This window comes from Thalassophryne amazonica, chromosome 22 (genome assembly GCF_902500255.1).
Source record: "Thalassophryne amazonica chromosome 22, fThaAma1.1, whole genome shotgun sequence".
Classification (NCBI taxonomy): Eukaryota; Metazoa; Chordata; class Actinopteri; order Batrachoidiformes; family Batrachoididae; genus Thalassophryne; species Thalassophryne amazonica.
In genome coordinates, this window is record NC_047124.1 from 22,272,594 (window position 1) to 22,295,814 (window position 23,221).

General features: G+C 41.3%; 1 protein-coding gene and 1 long non-coding RNA gene across 9 annotated transcripts in view; one reads left to right on the top strand and one right to left on the bottom strand.

Annotated features, from left to right (window-relative positions):
• Positions 1–23,221, top strand: part of foxp2 (forkhead box P2) — a 223,351-nt gene that overhangs the window by 76,274 nt on the left and 123,856 nt on the right. Inside the window, exon 1 of one of the 8 annotated variants that reach the window (XM_034163714.1) lies at positions 18,557–18,694. The exons of 5 other annotated variants lie outside the window; for them this stretch is intronic. The gene's annotated coding sequence lies outside the window, so the exon portion shown is untranslated. Of the gene's footprint in view, positions 1–18,556; positions 18,695–20,194; positions 20,257–23,221 lie in introns of those variants that run through there. 2 more of the 8 variants (XM_034163720.1, XM_034163716.1) reach the window with 2 other exon arrangements.
• Positions 15,624–19,319, bottom strand: LOC117504284. Its single transcript, XR_004558754.1, has 2 exons — positions 18,968–19,319; positions 15,624–17,662 (listed from the first exon to the last, which is right to left on the bottom strand). It is a non-coding gene; the product is annotated as an uncharacterized LOC117504284 (long non-coding RNA).

Consider the following 23,221-nt stretch of genomic DNA (forward strand, 5'->3'; position numbering starts at 1 on the left):
AGATGCTTTCTACACCGCTGTATCTTACCAAAAACCTCCACCCTACCCCTCTTTTTTCCAAAAAAGAAAAAGTTCTGCCGAGACCTACATGAAAGGAAGGAACTGTTGAAATGTTAATTTTACCATCTGCTGTTGAGGCTTGCTACCTTGTGTGTGTGTGTGTGTGTGTGTGTGTGTGTGTGTGTGTGTGTGTGTGTGTGTGTGTGTGTGTGTGTGCGTGCGTGTGCGTTTGCTTTTTTCCCTGCCTTCTTTAATTCCCAGTAGTTCTGTTCTGTTTCATGAACGTGCTGCTATTTTGGCTGTTTGAAGTCACAGGAATTCTGCAAGCGGCTTTGAGTGGCTGGAAAACACAATGGCACATGGTGGAGACAGTCCCATTAGTTTGTTGTTTCGAACCCAGTCCCTCCTGGCTACCGTGTGTCTTATACCAGTCTCACGGTTCCGCTTATGCCCCCTGTGCCCTCCTAGAACACACCATCAGTCTCTGTCTCTCTCGGTGGTGAGTCCTGACCCTCGTTCTAGCCTCCCTCCATGTCCACAGGGACCTATTTCGTCTGTTTATCTTAATGCTGATGATTTTTGATCACTCGTTTATAAGACCCCAGCGCCTTCATCACAAACTGTTGCCGGTTAAGTACAATAAGCGCTGTAAATCCAAGAATATGATACAAGTAATACCTTTGAAGATTGTAGTTCTGCATCTTACATAACTTGACACATTTTAAAAAGCAAATTTCTGCTGCCAAGTTTGCTGTGAAGACTTTGCCAAATGGACAGATTCCATTGTGAGATTTGATATTTGGCAATTAGGGTGAGACATCCTGTGTGCGGAGTTGCTTAGCATTTTCCTTGGCCGGGGTTAGATTGTTTAGTCTACTCTCATTGTGAGCTGTTTCTGAGCTGCAGTTGACGGTTGTTTGCAGAGCGCTGGGGGAAAATGTGAGAGGGGCCAGTGCCTTTCTCTATTTATTTATTTTCCCCGTCCTTGGAGCTGGAATCTGATTTGTGTTCATGTTTCTCTATTCTCTCTGAGCGGTTTTTAAGTGTGGCTGCTGAAATCTAGACTCTGTATGACCTCACTGCACGGCCTGTGTTTCATTAATGACCAGCCCTGCGGTTTAGGGAGAGGAATATTTTTCATATGACACCGCCTTGCATTAGCGCGGAGCGGCAGCTGCACAACCACAAAACCATCCAATTTTGTGGCTTTGAAAGGTGTGAAAAGTTCAGCTCCCTATAGCAAGCCTTGCATTTATAATTACCCTCAGTGTATGTAAGGGTGTGCGCATATGTGTCAAGGAGCGGAACTACTGAAGACTTGTAAAAGGAAACACACACAAAATCACCTGCTAATGAAACATTTGTCTTTCATTCTCCTTGGCAACTTGTAAAGTAAATAGTGGGGATGTATTTCAGGGAGACATTTACACACTTGCACATCTTGACATGTGTGCCTCAGAGAAGGCAGCGAAAATAACAAGCAGAAAATCAAATTGGACTAGGTAGCATTTTGACAGCTTGATTCATTCGTGATAAATATTTCATTTAGCATGCCTTTATACCATTTGGACCGTTGGAGTCCGGAGTACAACCAAGTCTATTTAAGTATACACACACACACACACACTACCACCACCCACCCATTTTTTTTTAAGTGCCACATCTGGCGTAAGATGTATTTCTTCACAGATTGATTGATTTCCCAGGCTTTGTTGGAAGGGACTCGTGCAAGCCGCACAGCAATTAACAAAGACTCATGCAACAAGTCACAGACACACATAGCAAGACCCTTTAAGAAAAAAAGAAAAAAAACCTCCAGACACTAGATTACTGTAAGTCTGTTTGGTACCTTGCAGGATATTGAATATGCAAAAGGAAACCTCAGATTTGTCCTGTGCAAAAACAAAGAGGCCTTGTGCTGCCTTCTTTCTCTTTAGTTTGCCTCTAGATGTAAAACCTTACTGGTCCTGTCATCATAACACAGCAGTTGCCACTCTGTGAATATATTGGACAGGCACATTTTCCAGATCATTTGGAGCCACTCATCATGGCATACACTCCTGTTGTCTTGGCAGCAATAAGTTTTGTGTTGTCAGCTTAAAAGCAGGAGGAGAAACAGAGAGACTGTGCAATAAGTCACCAAGGATCAGGGAGAGTCAACAAAGGAAGATTACCTAACAGTCGTGCTATGCGTTTGAAGTGGAGCCTCGTGTTTGTTTGGTGAGGTTTAACAAAAGTAAAAAAAAAAAAAAAAAGCATTTTATTTATATGTGCCTGTCATGACACTCAAAGGGACCTTAAAAAAAAACAATAAGATCTGCAAAGTCAGAAAAATAAATAGCAGCATTTAAATAAAGCAACAAAAATGTTAAACGACACAAAAGCACAATGGATGGAGGATGGTAATTAGATCAAACTTTAAATAAATTGGGGCAACACAGCTATATGCTCGAGATCCCATAGTGGTCAGCCAGATGGAGCATGCAATGCAAAAGGTGGAGGAAAAAAGATCTGAGGGTATGGGGAGGTGTGTAGAGGTGAAGAAGATCGGAGATACAAAGGTGACAAGTTATAGAAAGCCTTGAAAGTAGGAATGAGAACCTCACAGTCAGTGGGGAGCCACTGCACTTATATGATGGTTCTGGTTATGACCCAAACAGCTGAGTTCTACACCAGTTGAAGTTTATGGAGCGGTTTGATGGGAAGGCCATAGAGAAGAGGATTACTGTAATTAATATGAGATGTAACCACAGAATGCGTAAACAGATGGTGCTGTTGAGAGATGGACAAAATGGGTTGATATTGCGTAGATGGAAATTTGAAGGCAATATGATGACACCCAGATTATTCACCTGAGGGAAAGGCAGTGTTGTGGAAAGTAACTTTGACAAGTTACTTTTTTAGTTGCTTTATACAGGTGCTTTATGCAGTTACTTCATTAGCAGCTTTATGCAATTACTTTATTAGAATCTGCAGAAAACTTGCAACTAATAAGTAATGTAACTAATAAGGTAACGAGTAATCTAACTTGGTTACTCGTAAGATTGAGCAATTAGAAAAGTAACTAATCAGCAAAGTAACTAATAGTTACTTTTCTGAGTACTAAATCTTAAAAATAACCAAATTAGATTATGAGTAACTTTATTAATTACATTCAGCAGCGGCCGACAAGGTGTCCACAGCTGCTAATGAAGTAAATGTAAGAAGTAACTGTAAAATATAACTGTATAGATTAACTAATGAAGTAACTTTCCAAAGTTACTTTCCCCAACACTGGGGAAAGGTGGAACCATAGAATTGTCAGTAGTCAAAGAACAGCTATAATATTTATCATGAGTGGATTTAGTACCCAAGAAGAGAACCTTTCATCACTGTTGAGTTTGAGGAATTTGTGGGATTTATTTTCAAATAAGCTATATTTGGCTGAGTAGATAGAGTTGGTATTATCTGCATGACAACAATGTATGCCTCATTTCCTGAAAATATTTAGCCAAGGGGCTGGAGGTAAGCTATAAATAAAGGAGGACCCAGGACAAAGCCATGAGGAACACCGGCAGTCATAGGAGATTACTGTGATCCGAAGGTTTCGAGTTTGGCAAACTGCATGCAAGCAGACAGATAAACAAGATGTTATGAGATGTAGCAAAGGCTACATAAAGGGGGATGAGTATAGTTAAAAAGCCCAGAATCAGCTGCAGTAAACAGATCATTAATAGTTTTGACCAAGGTTGTTTTTGTAATGTGGAAGGGACATAAACCAGACTGAAATTGTTCAAATTGTTGTCTGAAAGCTGAATGAGTACTGAGGCAGCAACTGTTTATTCTCAGTATTTTTGAGAGAAATGGTCAAAAAATTATCCAGAATGTTGGGATCAGCACCTGATTTCTTAAGTGTTGGAGTTATTTCAGCTAGTTCAAGAGACGAAAGAAGCACACCTGAAAGGTGTCTAGCCAACAGCTACAGGGTTTGGAATTGGATGTCAAAGGAGATTTCTAGAGGTAACTTTGAAGCTGTCTGAACATCCTTTGTGTCACTTTTTTTTTTCATGAATCATTTGCAACAATTATTATTAAGGAAAAACTACGGAGAATTGGTTCCTGTTTCTTGAAATGTTAAAAAATTTCCCTCCAGGGATAATTGAGTACCTTTTATTTCAATTAAAACTCACTGTTGTTGGCAGATTAGGTGTTTTATGATAGCAATGCATGTTCCGGTGTATTTTCAGAGATGTAAAACTTCATTTATAAATGACAGTTGTGCACAGAAACCATGCATACATCTTTTCCCACACATTAATTGGAATTTATAAAGGATGAATATGAAGTGAGTACGTGCATACAGACCATGTGCAGACAAATTTTTCAGAGCAAGTCAAAATGAAAAATAAGGTAAGACAGGATTTAACAAACTAGAAAATGTCACAAGATCTTGTATTTTTTCCTTTAAAAAATTGTTTCTGCTAATGCACACACCTACAGTATGTCATTCACACACTGAGCTGGAAATAATACAGTGTCTACTAAATTTTATCAATCAGAATCAGAATCAGAAGAAGTTTATTGCCATTGCCAGTGAACAGGATTCACAGACTAGGAATTTGCTTCGGTACAATGGTGCAACATTAAGAAGAGATAAAATGCTAAGATAAAATATAACATATGTGTCAAAATAAGATAAAATATAAGATAAAAAATATGAAATATGAAAGGCTGTGTGCAACAGAAAAAAAGAAATATGAAAGGCTGTGTGCAACAGCAAAACAGAGAAACAGAAAAAACAGTGCAGTGGGAGGAGTGCAATTAAAAACCAAAGTACACTGTCTAAAGTGACCCGTGATAAAATGATAAAGTGACAGAGTTAAGCTTAAGGTGACTGAGTTATGAGGAGTTCATGAGTCTAACAGCAGAGGGGAAGAAACTGTTCTTATGGCGGGAGGTTCTGGTCCGGATGGACCGTAGCCTCCTGCCCGAGGGGAGTGGTTTGAACAGACCGTGTGCAGGGTGAGAAGAATCAGCTGTGATCCGACCTGCTCGGCCCAGAGTCCTGGAGACGTGCAGGTCGTGGAGAGATGGAAGGCTACAGCCGATCACCTTCTCAGCAGAGGCCACAATGCACTGCAGTCTGTGTCTGTCCCTGGCTGTGGCCCCGGCGTACCACACCGTGATGGAGGAGCAGAGGATGGACTCGATGATGGCCGTGTAGAACTGCACCATCACCTGGACAGGCAGCTTGGCCTTCTTCAGTTGCCGCAGGAAGTACATCCTCTGCTGGGCCTTCTTGATTAGGGAGCTGATGGTTGACTCCCACTTGAGGACCTGGGTGATGGTGGTGCCAAGGAAGCGGTGACAGACCACAGTGGTGATGGGGCTGTTGGTGAGGGCGAGGGGGCTGTGGCTTTCCTGAAGTCCACGATCATCTCCACTGTTTTCTGGGCGTTGAGCTCCAAGTTGTTGCTGCTGCACCAGGTCACCAGCCGGTCCACCTCCCTCCTGTAGGCAGACTCATCCCCATCCGAAATGAGTCCGATGAGGGTGGTGTCGTCCGCAAACTTGATGAGCTTTACAGAGTCGTGGCTGGAGGTGCAGCAGTTAGTGTAGTTAGTGTAGTGTAGATCAACTCTCTTATTGTTATTTATTCATCTGTTGATTCTAAGTGTCAAAGTTATTGTTGTTCAAAGTAGTAGTTGTTCATTATTTCAGTCATTATTTTTCCCATTGTGTCTTTTATTTATTTTGTGATTCCAGAACTGATAACCCCAAATAAAATTGGCAGTCTCAATTTGATATTCTGTGTAATTGCACTTTTGTGTCTTTTTTTTCAGTTATGTGTCATCTGAGGGAAGAAAAAAATATATATTTTTACAGCGACACGCAAAAGCTGACATATGCTAATTGTTATTTGAGGGTGTGTCTGTGATCATTCATGGTTAAAGATGGGAGTGGACAGCAGGTTTGTGCACATGCATATGTACAGTTCCATGACTACTGAGCTTTGTAAAGCAGGACCATGCTTATGTGCAGCTTTATAACACCGGAGAAAAGCAAGTATTTAAACATTCCTTCTTTTGTGCATACACAGTTTTAGTTGTTTTCGTTGTTTAGTTTATCAATTAGTGCCTGGTTTTGCAGTATTTCTAACAATAAATTTATCATGTACTAACATTGTTGGCACTGAGAATGTGTTTTATTATGCCAAAGGCGGAATGTTATATGAGGTTACGGATTAAACATGAGCAGTTTGGTGTAAACTTCTTAATTAATTTTATAAATGTAAGTAAAAATGTTTGTCTACAAGTAATTTATTTCTGTTTGTATGTATTGTATGTATGTATGTATGTGTGTGTATGTATGTATATATATATGTATATGTATATATATGTGTGTTGGCCATTTTTCAGAGAATGTGAATGACAACACAAAAACTTTTTTTTCACTCATGGTTAGTGGTTGTGTGAAGCCATTTATTGTCAAACAACTATGTTTACTCTTTTTAAATCATAATGGCAAAAGAAACTACATAATGATCATGATCAAAAGTTTACATACCCCAGTTCTTAATACTGAGTACCGTATTTTTTTTATACTGATGGTAAAGCTGCCCATTCTTCTTGGCAAAAAGGCTCCAGTTCCTGCAAATTCCTGGGCTGTCCTGCATGAACTGTATGTGAGATCTCCCCAGAGTGGCTCAATGATACTGAGGTCAGGAGACTGAAATGGCCACTCCACAGCCTTCACTTTATTCTGCTGTAGCCAATGGCAGGTTGACTTGGCCTTGTGTTTTGATTGGAGTCATGTTGGAACGTCCAAGTACGTCCCATGCACAGCTTCCGGGCTGATGAGTGGAAATTTTCCTCCAGTATTTTCTAGCTGCTAGATTCATCCTGCCATCAATTCTGACCACATTTTTTGTGCCTTTGTAGCTCACACATCCCCAAAACATCAGTGATCCGCCTCTGTGCTTTCCAGTAGGAAAGGTTTACCTTTTATCATAAGCCTAGTTGACTCCTCTCTAGGGATGGGTATCGAGAACCGGTTCCTTTCGGGTATCGTTAAGAAATGATTCGATCCACTGACATCAATAAGCTTTGTGTTTAGCGATTCTGTTATCGGTCCTTCAGAGTGGCCGTTGTTTTGGCGGGTGTTTGTCAGGAAAATGATCATTTCTCTACATTGATTACAGACCCTGCAGTGGGTCCTTAATCAACTTTTCTGCAGCACGGCTTTGCTTTAAACCTTGAACCAGTCGAAGCAGTGGTTCGCAGATTGAAGCAATGCTTCGATCGATTGCTTCGTTTATTTATTTATTTCACTTAATTTTCCCCCGCTAAAACCCTAAAGAGCAAACGTGTGTATTATTTACCTTTTCTATGTTAAACCGACCTGTTATGGTCTTCTGAAACAGTTGATAGATGTATTTTCTAACTTAAAAACGGGAGCGATGCTAACGCGTTAGCATGTCTATGGCATTTTCAATGTTAAAAGTTAGCATTTAGCAATTGCAGCCGTCATCACGTTTGGGTGCATTTGTTTTCAAATTGTAATATTCCTTAAATTTATTTTTGCTTATATATTAATAATCTTATGATTATTATATACAATTTTAGAGAAAGAGACAAAAAGAACCTGAATAGAAACACAACAGAAAATATATAATAGCAACTAACAGTGAACATAAATAAATACGTACAGAAATAAACGTTTCCTGTGAACAGCTAGTGACTCTCACACCTCCATTTCATCCCTGTCTTATTTAAGTTTAATGACAGTTTGTTAAGGGCAAACCATATTTTCAGTTTGTTAATTTCTTCAGTGATTTCCTCCAGAACTATCTGCCAAACTAGAAAACTGCTGCATCCTAGTAAGAGCAGAATACTACTGGAATGAATCTGAATAAGGAAAGTTTTTTTTTTTCTCACCTAAATGGATGCTGCACTCACTCCAGTTTATCATCTGGAATAGTCCCAGATTGCATTTCAGAGCTTCTAGAGTTGAAACATTTTCGTGCAGGTGGTGTTGGGGGGTAATTTTGGGTTTCAGCTTTTTTTGTTTTTCACCACTTTCATCCCTGAATATGAGTTGTGAGTCACTTTTGTGCGGATTAAAGTTACTAACTGGGACTCCTGTCTTGGTGCGAGAAAGAAACGAGAATTGTCCTCCATTCTGTTCACACAGCTCCAGACGTTACGCGGCTCTCTGACAAGTCAATAGAACGATAGAATCCAGTCTGAATTAATAACTTCAAAGTGAAACACAGTTTTGTTTATTTTTATTTATGTCCAGAGATCAAGGATACAGTGACCAATTTCATATTTATTTACTTTAAGACTCAAGGAAATACATAGAAAACCTTTAAAGCCTAATTTTAGTAGAAAATTCACGAGGTATCGATAAGGAATCGGATCGATAAGCAGAATCAATAATGGCATCGATATCGATAAAATCTTATCAATACCCATCCCTACTCCTCTCCAAATGTAACGTTTATGGTTGTGGCCAAAAGGTTCAATTTTGGTCTCATTACTCCAAATTACTTTGTTCTCTGTGCTGTTTGGCATATTGTAAGGGGGACACTTTGTGGCATTTGCGTAGTAATGGTTTTCTTCTGGCGACTTGACCATGCAGCCCATTTTTCTTCAAGTGCCTCCTTATTGTGCATCTTGAAACAGCCACACCACTTTGTTTCAGAGAGTCCTGTATTTCAGCTGAAGTTATTTGTGGGTTTTTCTTTGCATCCCGAACAATTTTCCTGGCAGTTGTTGGTCTACCTGGTCGTGGCTTGGTTCCAATGGAATCCCTCATTTTCCGCTTCTTAATTAGTGTTTGAACACTGTTGATTGACATTCCCAGTCCCTTGGATATCTTTTTATATCCCTTTCCTGTTTTATACAGTTCAATTACCTTTTTTTTGACAATTCTTTTGCTTTCCCTATGACTCAGAAACCAAAAACAGTGCAACACTGGATGAAAGATGCAAGGGTCTGTCAGGAGCCCAGAAACTCGCTGATCTTTTATACACACACTGATTGCAAGAAGTGGATCACAGGTGAGGATGGATACCTTTTGTAGCCATTCAAACTTGTTTGTGTCAACTTGTGTATATGTTATCAGACCAAAATCACCAGCGTATGTAAATTTTTGATCAGGGTCATTTGGTTAGTTTCTGTTGTCATTATGATTTAAAAAGCTTAAACACACTAACCATGAGTGGGGAAAAAAAAGGTTTTGTGTTATCATTCATATTCTCTGAAAAATGGCCAAAAAATGAAAAATTCTGTCAGGGTATGTAAACCTTTGAGTACAACAGTATATATATTAGCCATGTGAATCTCATCACTGACAATGATTCGATACACACCTCAATACACTACCAGTGATACGGTACATATTGCGATACATAACGATGTGATGCAAAACCATTCACCCCTGTTCCCGATTCTATGCGATTTGATATGTAATGATCCTGATTCAATTCCTCACAATGATACGATGCGATTTGGTTCGATACGATTAGGGATGGGTATTGATAAGATTTTAATCTATCAATTGTACTTATCAATCCAATGATTTAGCGATTCCCATATCAATGCCTCTTGTGAGTTTTCTGTGTACCAAAAGTAGGCTTTACAAGTTTTCTATGTCAACAACTTGTAAACAACAACTTTGAGTCTAAAAGTAAATAAATATGAAAGTGGTTACTGGATCCTTGATCTCTGGACATGAATAAAAATCAGTAGAATCTGTACATGGTCACTGGATCCGTGATGTACATGGTGGATCCTAGATCTCTGGACATAAATAGAAATAAACAAAATCTGTAGTTTTTGTCAAAAGCATTTCCTTCAGATATTAATGACACAAATGTAACCCCATAGACTCTGAAGCTGAGCTCAGCCAGCTGCGCTGCACATCAGGATGTAATTCATAAAACATGCAGAATGTCTCATTTTGGGAAAAAACCCGGGCGTGGTCGGTTGTAGTTTATGTTTGTATTATAACGTTTGGAAAGAGGTGTCATTTGATTTAAACGGCGATTCGCTCTGAAGTTATTAATTCTGACCGAAATCTGCACAGCTATTTGGAGCTGCGCACTTAGTCCCCACAAAACAGAGGATATATTATATAACATTAATATTATTATTTTTATTATTATTATTTCCTTTACCTGATGGACAACTTCAGTTTACGCATTGGCTGGTGCTCACGGCAGTGGACTTGCCGCTTCTGAGAACCAGCGAACAGCGGGTTGAAGCACTGCCTGCTGCAGTCTGCAGTCAACATAGAGAAATAATCCTTTTCTCAATAAACACCCTCAAAACAACGGCTGCTCCAGTGTCCCAAACTGTCCATGGTGCATTCAATGTCCCTCGGAAAAAAATCAATGAAGCAGGCAGTGAGCGATGCAACACAAATTAATCCATCAATTGAATCGATGCACACTGAATGAATCAATGCACTCACATTGCGCAGGTTTGTATCTAGATACCGATTTGTATCAATTAATCTCCACATACCTTATATATATGTATTAGGCATGTGAATCTCATCACTGACAACGATTCAATACGCATCTTGATATGCTACCAGCGATACGATACATATAGCAATACATGACGATACAATGCGATACGATTCACCCCTGTTCTGATCAATGCGATTTGATATGTATTTGATGGTGATTCATTTCCTCTCAAAGCGATACAATGCGATTTGGTGTGATACGATGCGATTCAACATAATGCAAAGAAATTATTCCAAAAATTTGAGTAGAAAACAAGAAGCTGTAATTCAGTATGGTACTATGGTATTCTTTTTCTTCTTTTGATTCTACTAGAGGCAGATAATTTGTTTTACTCCTTATAAGCAGAAAATTTACCAGATTCAACATTAAGTTTTCAATTTCAATTTATTTTTATTTATATAGCACCAAATCACAACAAGGTTGCCTCAAGGTGCTTCACACGAGTAAGGTCTAACCTGACCAACCCCCAGAGCAACAGTGGTAAGGAAAAACTCCCTCTCAGGAAGAAACCTCAAGCAGACCAGACTCAAAGGAGTGACTGTCTGCTTGGGCCATGCTACAGACACAAATTACAAAACAATTCACAAAACAAACATCCAGGTAACATTAAGGAACATTAACATTGCTTGAACATTAAGGAACAAGAATTGGTTCCCTCATACTTGGAACCTGTTTGATCACACTGTCAGAACTTAAACAGTACAGTAAACCATAAAACAACATCACTTTTAACATCAATGAGTGACTTAAAGTGAGTCACTCATTGACAGAGTATCGCCTTGGCAAAACTAATTTGCGATACTTTCTTACCAGTTTTTCCAAGTTAGGAGGTGCAGCGGTAGCCACGGCATTCTTTCCAAACGACCTGCGTCTTGTCAAGTTTCCCATCCTTTAAAAAAAAAAAAAAGCAAAAATAATTCCAAAGGCCTGATTTAAATGTTTTAGGTGCATCAAAAATCTCCTACAACTGCTTGCGCCATTGTCGCGGGCCTCCATTTTGAAATAGATTTGTTGTTGCGGTACAAGTGTGCTTCCGTCCGTGGTGATTTCAATGTGCAATGGAAAAAAACAATGGAAGCAATTTCATCCATCAGTTGAATCGATGCACACCGAATGAATCGATACACTCACATCACACACGTTTGTATCTAGATACTGATTCATATTGATTAATCTCCACATCCCTAATATATGTGTGTGTGTGTGTGGATAGAAAGTAAGATTTTTAAGAAGATGCATAAAACATTAGAAATGTAGATTTTTATTTTTTTTTTTATTATAAAATATGATCCACAAAATATACAGTGTATGTATCCATTTATGGTATCAATTTTGTGATAACACCCTTAACTAATTTTTGGAGGGGAAAAAAAAAACTTTTTCAGGTGGTATCCTCCAAACAACTCTTGAAAATTATGGCTCTGAATGTCGTTTTAATTCTATAAATTGTTATCTTCCTTTCTTCTGTGATTTTTGAACAGTTACGACTGTTGATTCCCTGCAAACCCTGCCCGCCATTTCAGTTTTAGATAAATTGAACATCAAATCCTATTTTCAAAGTCATCAGCGATTGCTTTTTTGCCACTCAGAGCACTGAACATGGGCAGCTTTTAAAGGTAGTGAGTAGGTCCGATAAGTGGCTCGATCCTTGTGCTAAAGCATTTTCAATGAAGGTTTAAATAGCTGCTGTATAATGAAATATAATGTATTCTCTCCAATTGCAAATTTTCTCTAATATAGAGCTTCAGCCAAGAGGGGAAGCCAATCTGCATATTATTGTGAGCAGCTTTTAAAAAAATACAAATCACTTGCATGATTTTAAGTAGTTAGTCATACATTTGTGTGTGTGTGTGAGAGAGAGAGAGAGAGAGAGAGAGAGAGAGAGAGAAAATGTACCTCAATGCCAAATGGAATGGTACTTGTATTACCGGAATAGCTAACCCATTTCAAAGTACCAACATTTTTCATTCCAGAGATGATGCACTGTATTTGTGGTACATCATGGTCAGTTCTGAGTCAGCTGTATGTGTTATTATAAAATACAAGTGTTCATCTGAACATTTTGGTGTAGTTTGAAGTCATTGAAAAGCAATGAGCTTATGAATCATCTTGCTGTTCCAGTTTAATGGAACATACCTTTCAATGACCGTATGTACCAGCACATCATCAAAGTGAAACTTCCAAAGTTACGCTTAACTTGTTGCTGAAATAGTTTTTCGTTTTCAGGAAAATTGCAGAGCGCCAAGGCTCAAGAAGTGTATCGTGGAATCTTCCCTGAAGTCAAAATTGCCACTTGCATACTTGTCTTTGACCGAAGTGAAGTCCTCACCCACTTTAGGGAATATGTGCTGTTTAGGAAGATATAAAGGAGTAATTTTATTACTCGGTACATCTCCCCCACAGAAGCCATTTCATTTCTCCTTTCAGCCTCCACAGAAGCCTTTATTTGATCTCATATTCCGGGGGTTAGACTGCCTCAAACCGGTTGGACTCCGTTTATTTTCATTTGGAAAACACATTTAACGTTGGGGGGAGCAAAGGATAGAATTGGAGAGCAGGGGGTTCTGGTGTGGAAGGGACTCTGACACGTTTCTCTACCACATTTAAATGCCCTCGCGCAGGGAGTTTTCACCATGCCTGATTGTTGGAAGTCAAACTCAATATTTTGTAATCGGCGTTACTGTATTTGTCATGCTTTCAGCAGGATCATGAATAAAATAGAGTAAAAAAAAACATCTTCTGGGATGTTTTTACAAATAACTTCATGTTCTTGTAGTTAACTGTTAAGCGTGCCTAAATGCGGTGAAATGAATGCAGACGGGGAGCCGTTACCCTGCGCTTTGAAACTATAGATCGTCGGTAAAGTGTGTCATTTATTAGGCAGCCCAGATGGAGCTGGTCACTTGAGAGGGAGACATCCTCATAAACTCTGATCCTTCAGAGCGAGCAATGAGCCAAACTGTAGAGTCACCGTCGGCCCTCCCTCTTCCTGAAACTCCATATCTTCGGCTATTTAGTAAACCCAGAACCTCCACACTGAACCGGTGCAGCTGTCTGGCAGAGTCCAAAGTCTCATATAAAACCTAAAAAAAAAAAACTCCTCTCTCTTTCTCTCTTTGTTGTTTGTCATTGTTTTTGTCTGTCTTTCCGCCGTCCCTGCAGAATCTTCTCAAAACCACAGTTGATGATAGCGCACAATAAAAACATTTTTTTTTAAGTGCTGCAGAAGTTTCACTCCCATGGAAAAAAAGCTCCTTCTCCATGTCACGTCTGTCTCTTTCTTTTTCATTTTGCCAGGAATGAGGTGTGGGTGTGTGTGTGTTGCGGGGTTGGGGGGGGGGGGGGGGTATAGTCACCTCCACTGGGCTCAGTTCCACACGGTGAATTACCTCCAGATGTAATTCCTGTCCCCCGCCCTTCGCCCTCAAATTAGTGGCTAGTAAAAATTAGGTTTGAATTAGCCGTAGTGTGGACAATAGAAGAGTTTGAAAATTCCATATAATGAGTTTATTATTCTTTGCTGGATTGCCATTTTCCTGCATTAATTTGATTGGGGTTTTTAGGTGTAATTGGCGCCCAGTTGAATGGTGGTTCACTCATGAATGGACAGCCACTGTGTCAGACGGTAAATCAGACGGGCCAAAGTAATCCGAGGACTCTGAAGTCCACGTTCCAGTAGCTTCTGGAGATGATTCCAAAACCATGTCTAATTTATACTGTTTCATTTTTGCCATCGTCCCTTATGGAAGTTTTCTCTTCTTTTCTCCCTTTCTACTTGTAAATGCATTGAGAGAATTCCTTGGGCCGTAGATGGCAGCTGTTGCACAGCACATACAGGTGTTGTGCTCTTTTGACTGCCAGTGGAGCATGTCTCGCTGTCAGTAAGCTGTGTAGTGACGGTTCTGGGAATTATAATCTCTCTGGCAGAGCTGCGAGATCCTCAGACACTATCACTTTCATAAACTGGTTTCGGGTTCTTTCTTAACGGGACGTGTGAAAGCTTGAAACGCCTATTGTTTTAACGTTCTTAAGATGTTCCTTAATCTTTTTGACATCTCAGCAGCCAGGAACATTAAAAAAAAAAAAAAAAAAAAAAAACAGCTCGGTAGCATGTACTGTTTCTTGACAAGGAATCTAATTTAAGAAGTACCTGCCTTTAAGTATATGATAGCACTGTTGGGGGGGAGTTGTCGCCTCTTTTATCTAACTCCAATCTGATGTAGGTAAATTACTGTGAGCCACACATGCATGTTTAAATTTACCAGGATCAGCCGAGCCTTTGATTTCAGAACCTCGCTTAGTTCAAATATAAGGAAAGGCAGCTGCAGCGGTGGGGAAATAAGAGGTACATTTAACCTGGAGTGCCTGTCGCTGCTCCACCAGCTCCTTTGTTTTGAGAGGCCAGGTCAGCTTGAACTGTCTGACTTCTGTCGTTTCGATCTCTTTTTATTTTTCTGCTGTAATGTATACTTTAATTCCCCGCCCGCTCGCTGTCTGTGTATAGTGGCGGCGTTGGCAGAAGCAGCTGGAGGGGAGGTGCAGGTATCATTAAGCTCTGGAGAGGCACCAGTGGAACGCTGCCGAGTCCTCGACGTGGCTCCTCGCGGTGCGTGTTGATATTTCTGGGCCCAGCGAATCTGCAGCCCGGTTTATTTTCAATAGGAAACTGAGTCCAGGCTTGACCAAAGAGCCCTCCCCTCACAACACCCAGCTGCTTAGTCAGGCTGTTGATATTGAGTCAAGCAAACACTCTCTCAGGGATGTCCTGTTGGGCCCTCGGCCAAAGTCACAAATGGAAGTCACATGTGGAGACTCCCAAAGGACAGCAGGAAGGACTCCAATCACACCAGTCACCGCAATTAAAACAAACAAAAAAAATCCCCTCAACATATAGGCTGTAAAAGACAGCAGCTGTGTGCACAGAATGACCACAATTTGTAGCCACGTTTCAGAAATCATGTTCACTATTTTATTTTCCACAAAAACAAATATACATCCACCCAACAAAATCACTGTGTACACCGTTGAGATTGCAGTAATCAGACGCCTCTTCTCATCCATTTACTGCTCAAATTTTTTAATAGTGAATACATATGCAAATATATTTGGACACTGTCATTATCAGCCACTTAATAGGCATTTCATTAGGGCTTTTCTGAATGCATGGTGCAAGGCAAGTTGCCATGGATACCCTGGTGCTTAAGTACCGTATATTAAAATGGTGCTGCCTTCCAACCACTTACACAATCACCTGTCCGTAATGGTCTTTGCTCTCTGGCCATAAGCGGCATATTGTGTGATCAACATTGCGCAGGCTTAAAAAGAGCTGTACCCCTTCGTTACTACTTATTCTGCCTTTTTTTTTTTTTTTTTTTGAGAGGGGGTTAAGTGCTTGTGGAACATTTGTGCAATGAATGTGCTGATGCGTGCAGTCTGTTTCATGTGTGTGGCATTTTGTTCTTTGGAAACACTGGCTCTCAGCGCATAGCAGTTCAGCGTATTTTAGCACACGGCAAAATCGCTTTATTTTCTCCGACTGCCACTTAAATGTGAGAATGGACAAAGGTGAAGAGGAGTCAAGTGGATAACCTTCAATACGTGCCGCATCTATCTGACATGAAAGCTATAATGCCTTTTTCTTATCCTTTGCTTTTTATGCTGATTCCAGTGGTATACGTTCATGTTTCTGCTTTTGTTGGGGGGTGGGGTCTGTATTCTGATTATTTCCACTAATAGTTATTAACTGCTTAATGAGGAGTTACTCACAGTGGAAGGATGTGTTGCCACGAGCTCGCAAAGCGTGTACTAGCACATGCTTTGCGGTAGCTCGGTGGCAACAAAAGTGCAAAAATAAACTCAAACGTTCCGGTAAGAGTAGAAATCTCTCTCCTGTCACCAAGGCAATGTGCTACACACTGACTTTAACTGCAGAATTAATTGTTAGTGCTGTGGATGTGCTTGTGCGTATTATCCCGGAGATGGGAAGCGGTCGTCGTCACGGCGATGCTGTGCTTCACAGATCCACAGCTCCCCCACTGGTGATTTCTTTTTTTTTTAACCAGTATTGGGAACCAGCTGCTACCACCATCAGAACTCCATACTGTACCCACAATGCATCCTCCTCCTCCCCCCCAACCCAACCCTCTTTTTTTCCTTCTTCTTCTTCTTCATTAAAATCTTGTTGTTTCTGCTGTGACATCCATGTGCTGGTGGGCCTGATTGTCTCTGTTGACCTTGGTAGCAGCACGCTCTGGAACAAGAGACATGAGAAATAAATACCTGAAGGTACGAGGCACATGGTTGTCACAGATGTGTGGAAATAGGCCTAGCGTTCCCTGAGTGAAGGCGCTGTTCCTAAGGCCAGGGGCCTCTTGTTTGCCTTTTCCAGTAGGGCACTCTGAGTAGTTTATTAAAGGGGGCTGAAGGAGTTTTCTACCCTGAAGCTTTTTAGTACAGAAAGAGAAAGGGGAAGAAATTGCTTGCATAATGTGAATGTTTAGAGACGCTGTTGCCTTTTTTCCGCCCCTTCCTCTTGCTTGCTTTTGCAGCCTTGTCATCTTCCTTGCTCTGTCTCTTTCATTCCGCTGTGATTGTTTAGTGTTTACTCTGCCTCAGAGCTCAGACAGTTTGACACTAATGAAACTGCTACATCTTTTTTGGTCGGCGCCGCCCTCTTAATAATGATATCATACGGTTGAAATATGCTCCGGCAGAGTCGGGGAGATAATGTGATATTCAGAGCCTGTTAAATCACGCCAGCGCACCGCTTAGAGCCGTGAGTTCAAGTGGTCTTTACCCCGCGTTAGGGGCTAGACTGTTTTTGAAATAAATCTGTCATTGTTGCCCTCAGTAACTCTTTCAGAGCGTAAAAAATAAGATCAGATCACCACTGTTCCTGTGTTCGTTTGCAACTGTGTTCAGTTTTTGGAGCTGCATCAAACTTGTGTAATCATGTAAAATAAAAAAAAGTCCCCCCTTGTATTGAATCTCGCAGACCCATGTGGCACAGCGAGCTGGTGGCAGATGGTCCGGCTCTCTGCATCTGCTGTGTGCAGACTGAGGGCTTTGTACTCCTCTCTCTCCTGGGGAAGTCATTCTTGTTGCCAGCAGATTCCTGTCTTTTGGAGCGATGAAGAAAAACATCTGTGGCATGTGAGAGAAAGAGGGGAAAAGAAAGAAAGAAGAGAGAATTAAAAAGAAAAGGATTGGCAAACACCATTAGCTGTAAATGTTCCGTCTCATTGCCTGGTGTGTGTTGTTTACAGTGCAGGACATACGTCCATACATCACAATCCGGCTCCCTTGTGCTTTCGCCAGCTTTTCTAGCTGGCGGTGGGGAACTGGCGGTTTTTGTGGTTGCAGTTAAAAGACGCCGCAGTAATTCATTAGGAAAACGTGTCGTGTTGTCGTCGAGCGAGAATTAACAGACATCATTTCTTTTTAAATCTAAACCGTCCCAGAGATGCTTCTTTCTGGTGTGAGGCAGTTTAAAGTTTGGGCAGGTGCCTTGTTTTGTGTTTGTCTGGGGAAAAAAGGTATTTAGAAAGCAGAAAGCTAGGGGGGAGAGAAACAAAATAATAAAACATCTCAGAAAACACACTTGTTATTGTTTTGGAGTGGTCGGCGCGGCGAGGTCTCCCGTGGTGTCCCTTCCCTTGCAGATTCCTCTACAAAATACCTCTCCTCAAGCCCTCATCCACACAAACAGTTACACCCCCTCGCAACTGCTACGCCAACTCTCGCCGCCCTCCCAAACCCCCCCCCCACCGATCAAGCCACTGGTTTTTGTGTACTATTGGTCCTCAGGCGTCAAAACAATCCAACGGGGCTGCCTGACTTGTTTTAATTAGGCGGCTCTGAAACGGCAAATGCCTCTCAGACGTGACCAGGCAGACGTGCTCTCTCTCCCCTCGCACTACTGTAAATACTGGTGTCAATATTTCTCCGGTGATGTCTTTGTCAGTTAGCGCCAGCTAGTTTCTCTCTACTTTCTTTCTTTTTTTTTACCCCCTCCACTTTTTCTACTTCTGATGCTGTGTTTTGTACTAGTGGCATATTTTTTTCTTTCTTTCTTCTCATCATTTTTGATGCACACTAATGCTTCCAGGCTTCTGAGGATACTTCTTCAAATGCTTCTTACTGGGGAGACTGGATTTCTCCCTCATTGTTTCAAAGGTACGTTAAATCTGTTTATCTGTATCTTTTGGTTTGGATGTGTACTTTGGTGTGGCGGATCAGTGTTTTGCGCTAATGCATGGATGTGAATGCGGTTCATTTTTAAGAGCCATATGCACCGGTAACCGACTGCCGCTCGGCTTCCCGCTAATCCCATTCAGACTCTTTGCACCTACAAGAACACACTTTGACATGCAGACAATGGGAGCTGAAGTGAGGGGGACAAAAAAAAAAAAGACGGAACTGTGCGAGAGTAAAGACGGACGCACGTACCTTTTTTTGTTGCGAATGCGCCTCTCACAGCGGCGTCCTGCCGCTTCTCTTTCTCCCCGCTTCCCTTCCACACTACTCGGCAATGTCTGTTTCAGAATGCAAAGCAGAGAGCTGGTCCGGCGGGCTGTGTGTTGTAGGAGAGAGAGAGAGAGAGAGAGAGAGAGAGAGAGAGAGAGCGCGCGAGTGCTCAGAGAAGCAGCTGTGCGACGAGAGCGAGAGCAGCGCCTGCCGCCTGGTCATGTGCAGGGGAGAGCCGGCGAACGTCCTGCAAGGAGTCACAGTGCTCCCCGTGTAAAGATCCCCTCACACACACACACACACACACACTCATTCACACGCAGGACCCACCCACACACACATGCCACACAGTGCACACACTCAACCCTACACACACACACACACACTCATCTCTCCTGCCTACTTGCAAAAAGTAACTTTATAAATGAATGGAAACATATTTGAAGGTCATTTGCAAAATAAAAAGACAAAATAAAAAAATGGACCTGTCTAATAACTGCTTGCTCTCTTTTCACAATAAAACTGGGGGATGAAATAAGTAGTGCTTTCCAGTAATTGTGATATATTTCATCAGTGGCAGCCATACAAAATGACGGTCTAATTATTTCCAGCAGGGAGGGAGAAAGAAGCAGACATGTCTCTGTCATAAATTTCCATTTTGTACACTACCTACCCACCCACCCCCACCCACCCAACACACACATGCACACCATTCACGCTCATGCATACATGCTTACACACATATGCACTCACACACACACACACACGCTCCCTCTGCTGTCCTCGCACTCACACTCTTCTCTCCCCCAATTGAAGACTGTGCTATCGGGCCTGCAAGTCTGAGACCGCGCAGGGGGCCTCGATCTGTAATTGCCCCGGTGACAACTGGAAATGATAGAATAATTGTCAGGAGGCGCATCTGGGTATTTTTTTTTTCTTTTCTTTTTTTTAAATGGGGCTCGGGTGATTTAAGTATGCCTGAATGGCACAGCGGTGGTGAGGTGGCACGGGAGGGAGAGGAGAGCGGGTGGAGGGGGGACGGCACGGGGAGCGGGGGGAACCAGGGCGGGGGCTGGGTGGCGTGGGGGGAGCTGGCTTGTTTATGATGCCGTCCCCCATAAACACGGCTGGAGTGATGACACAGATAGTGTTGCCTCTCTCCACGCGGTGACACCAGTCGACTTGCGGCCGGCGCTGCTCGACACCCTCGGCAGCGGCAGAGGCAGGCTCTCTGCACTCTGGTCAAGCTTTCTGACACTCCTCAACTTCAGGTAAAAAAAAAAAAAAAAAAAAAGGCAAGACAGTCTCAATCAATCCATCCATCATCCATCCATCCATCCATCCTCTGTCATCTCGAGTTGACTCCGGGCTCTTTGGTGTGTTAAACGCTTGTGTTTTATTGCCGGGACGTGTTTCCTGCTTTTCCCCGCTGGTCGTCCCACTGTGTAACCGTGCAGTCTTGGTCTTCAGGCTCTGTTAATCTGCTGCTTAATTAGTGCTGATGAATGACTCGGTGTGTGTGCCTGTATGTGTGTGCACGCGTGCAAGCCAACACTGGAGGTGTGTGTGTGTGTGTGTGTGTGTGTGTGTGTGTGTGTGTGTGTGTGTGTGTGTGTGTGTGTGTGTGTGTGTGTGTGTGTGCGCTGATGTGCTTTGGCGTGTCTGTGCATGCGTGTGCATTTTCATGCTGTTTTTTTGTTGTTGTTGTTTTTTTTCACCTTTCACCAGTTGGTCGATGTGGTTTGATCAGGTATTGCTCATTAAGGTGATCATTAAAAAAAAAAATCAACACTACTCATACAGTTAAACAGAACACAAGGGCTCAGCTGCAGCATAACCTTGCATTTGCTAATAATAATAATTAAATATTAATCAGTTGGAGATGTGTGTTTTGAGTGGGCAAAGGTATTGCTTGAAGTTTGGCGTGTGGTTTTTTATTTCTGCCGTTTCTTGGTCTGTAAAGGGGAAAAAAATCCAAACTGTGTGTACTTTTAAGAGAGCAAGAGGTCAGAACAATGATTATTGTGGAAGCACTAATTATCTTTATCAAAGGCGAGTGAGATCATTTGTTTATTTAAATATTGATGAGGCTGAGAAAGGCATGCTATTGGGCTATTGTCGGCATATTATTAACATTTCATAGGGCTTTGTGCAGGAATGCAAAAAGAACTCCTCTTTATAATTTAATACCCTAATGCATAATGAGCTATTTGATTAGTTCACACGGAGAATTGGCCAAACTCCATTTTAAAGGCAGATAATTTACATTGTTCTCCAGAGTCTGTCATATAATCGCTTTTTTTGCGCAATAAAATTAAATGCTACACAGTTTGTATTTCAGCATACAAATACAAATTTTCAGCATACCCTTGGTGATTTTGTTTTGTTTTGTTTTTTCCCAGAGTCTTTCTCACTACACTATAAAAAGATTGTTTTTAATTGTTTAACTCAAACACATGTTTACCTACATGTTTTATTTACAATGCCGCGCCGGCCAATTAACACTGTTCATTAGCAGAGCCGCGTTATTTGTTTTGAAAGTTTAACCAATCACTTTGTTATGCTAATTGTGATGTAATTTAATTTGAGTTCCCGTAATGATGATGCCGCTATTATCCACATAAATGATGCAGTTAAGCAGCACGGCCTCATTTGCATGTGCTTGAAGAGAGAGAGAGAGAGAGTGGGGGGGGAGGAGAGAGAGAGAGAGAGAGAGAGAGAGAGAGAGAGAGAGAGAGTGTGTGTGTGTAAGAGAGGGAGAGAGGGAGTGATAGAGAGACTCCTGTGTCACTGCTTTAATTTTCCACCTCTGTTCACTCCTGCTCTGTAGGTCTTTCTGGCCTATCAATGGCCATTGATGATCAGCCTTTTTTTTTATTTTTACTTGCTAATTTCCAGAATTATCATGTTTGAAATTAAATGATATATATACTAGTATGGCTGGAAAAAACATATAATTTCTGAATTGATGCATTGATTTGTCTTGACCTCACACACACATGCAGACACACACACACTCTTCCTTTTTTTTTACTTGTAGTCATTAGCTGTATATCAAAGTGGCACTTTGTTGGCAAGAGCTTAATTTTTAATCTATTTATTTCACTGTTATATTTTGTGTAGATGTTGCTCGGTTGTTGAGTGAATTGTCTGGGTTTTTTTTTTTTTCTTGTTTGAAATTGGAGGAATGCAGTCAGGCAGTGTTTGCTGTCAATTCATCTTTTTTCCCTTTTTTTTTTTTTTACTAAATCAATTTCTTAACACAAAGAGTGACAAGAGTGATCCTTTCTTCCCCAACCAGACATGGAAAAACTGTGACTAAGCCGGTGTTAAAGACTGCCCATTATCTATTTTGTCGTGAGTTCGACTTTGGTCATTTTTCTTTGGCGAGATTATTTTTTTCCCCTCTCTGCCGACCAATCCCCCACGTTATGCTCCTAATTGGTTACATAAATCTTGTCTGGTATGAATGAGAAATGTTGCGGCATTGTCAACTGCAATCTTCACCCTTATTTACCAATTCATTAAGATCTATCGATGCAGGACTGCTGAGAAGGAATGACAACATAAATCAGAGCTGGAGACATAATGGCCCTAATCAACCAGAAATAACTGGAAACGTCACAATGAGCTATGTCTCTGTAGCTCTGCCCACCGCAGCTGGATCCGCCGCGCCGCGGAGAGGACTGAAGAGTCGTAGTACTGCTTTACAGCAACTGTCAGATTTTTTTTTTTTCATTTCCTGTCGTCCTCTCATCAAGAACAGTGGACTCGTGTAAAGAATCAATCTGTTTCTATTCTCTTTGTCTTTTCCGGCAGGATCTCGCTTCTTGCTTTTACTGAGGTGCAGAATAAAATGTGTCTTTTTCTGAGTGGAACACTCCAGGTCTATAAATATAGGGAGGTTAGAAGTACAGGCGCACCTCCTCTACTCCTGGTAAAGATGATTGGATGAGACAACGAGGCCTCCTCTCTTTATAGGTCAATTAGCTGTGATTAGGTGGGCTGAGTTAATGAGTGGAATTGGCAAATATGCAAACGAGAGTCGACTGATCAGCTTTTGTCACCGTCTTGCTCACCCTCAGCGGCGGGGCTGTCTCCTCTTTGGGTAGAAGGAGGCGTCTGACAATACATGTAAATGATACCAGCCTCCTCTTCTTGTGGTTGTGCAGCATATTATATATATATATATATATATATATATATATATATATATATATATAATTTTATTTTTAT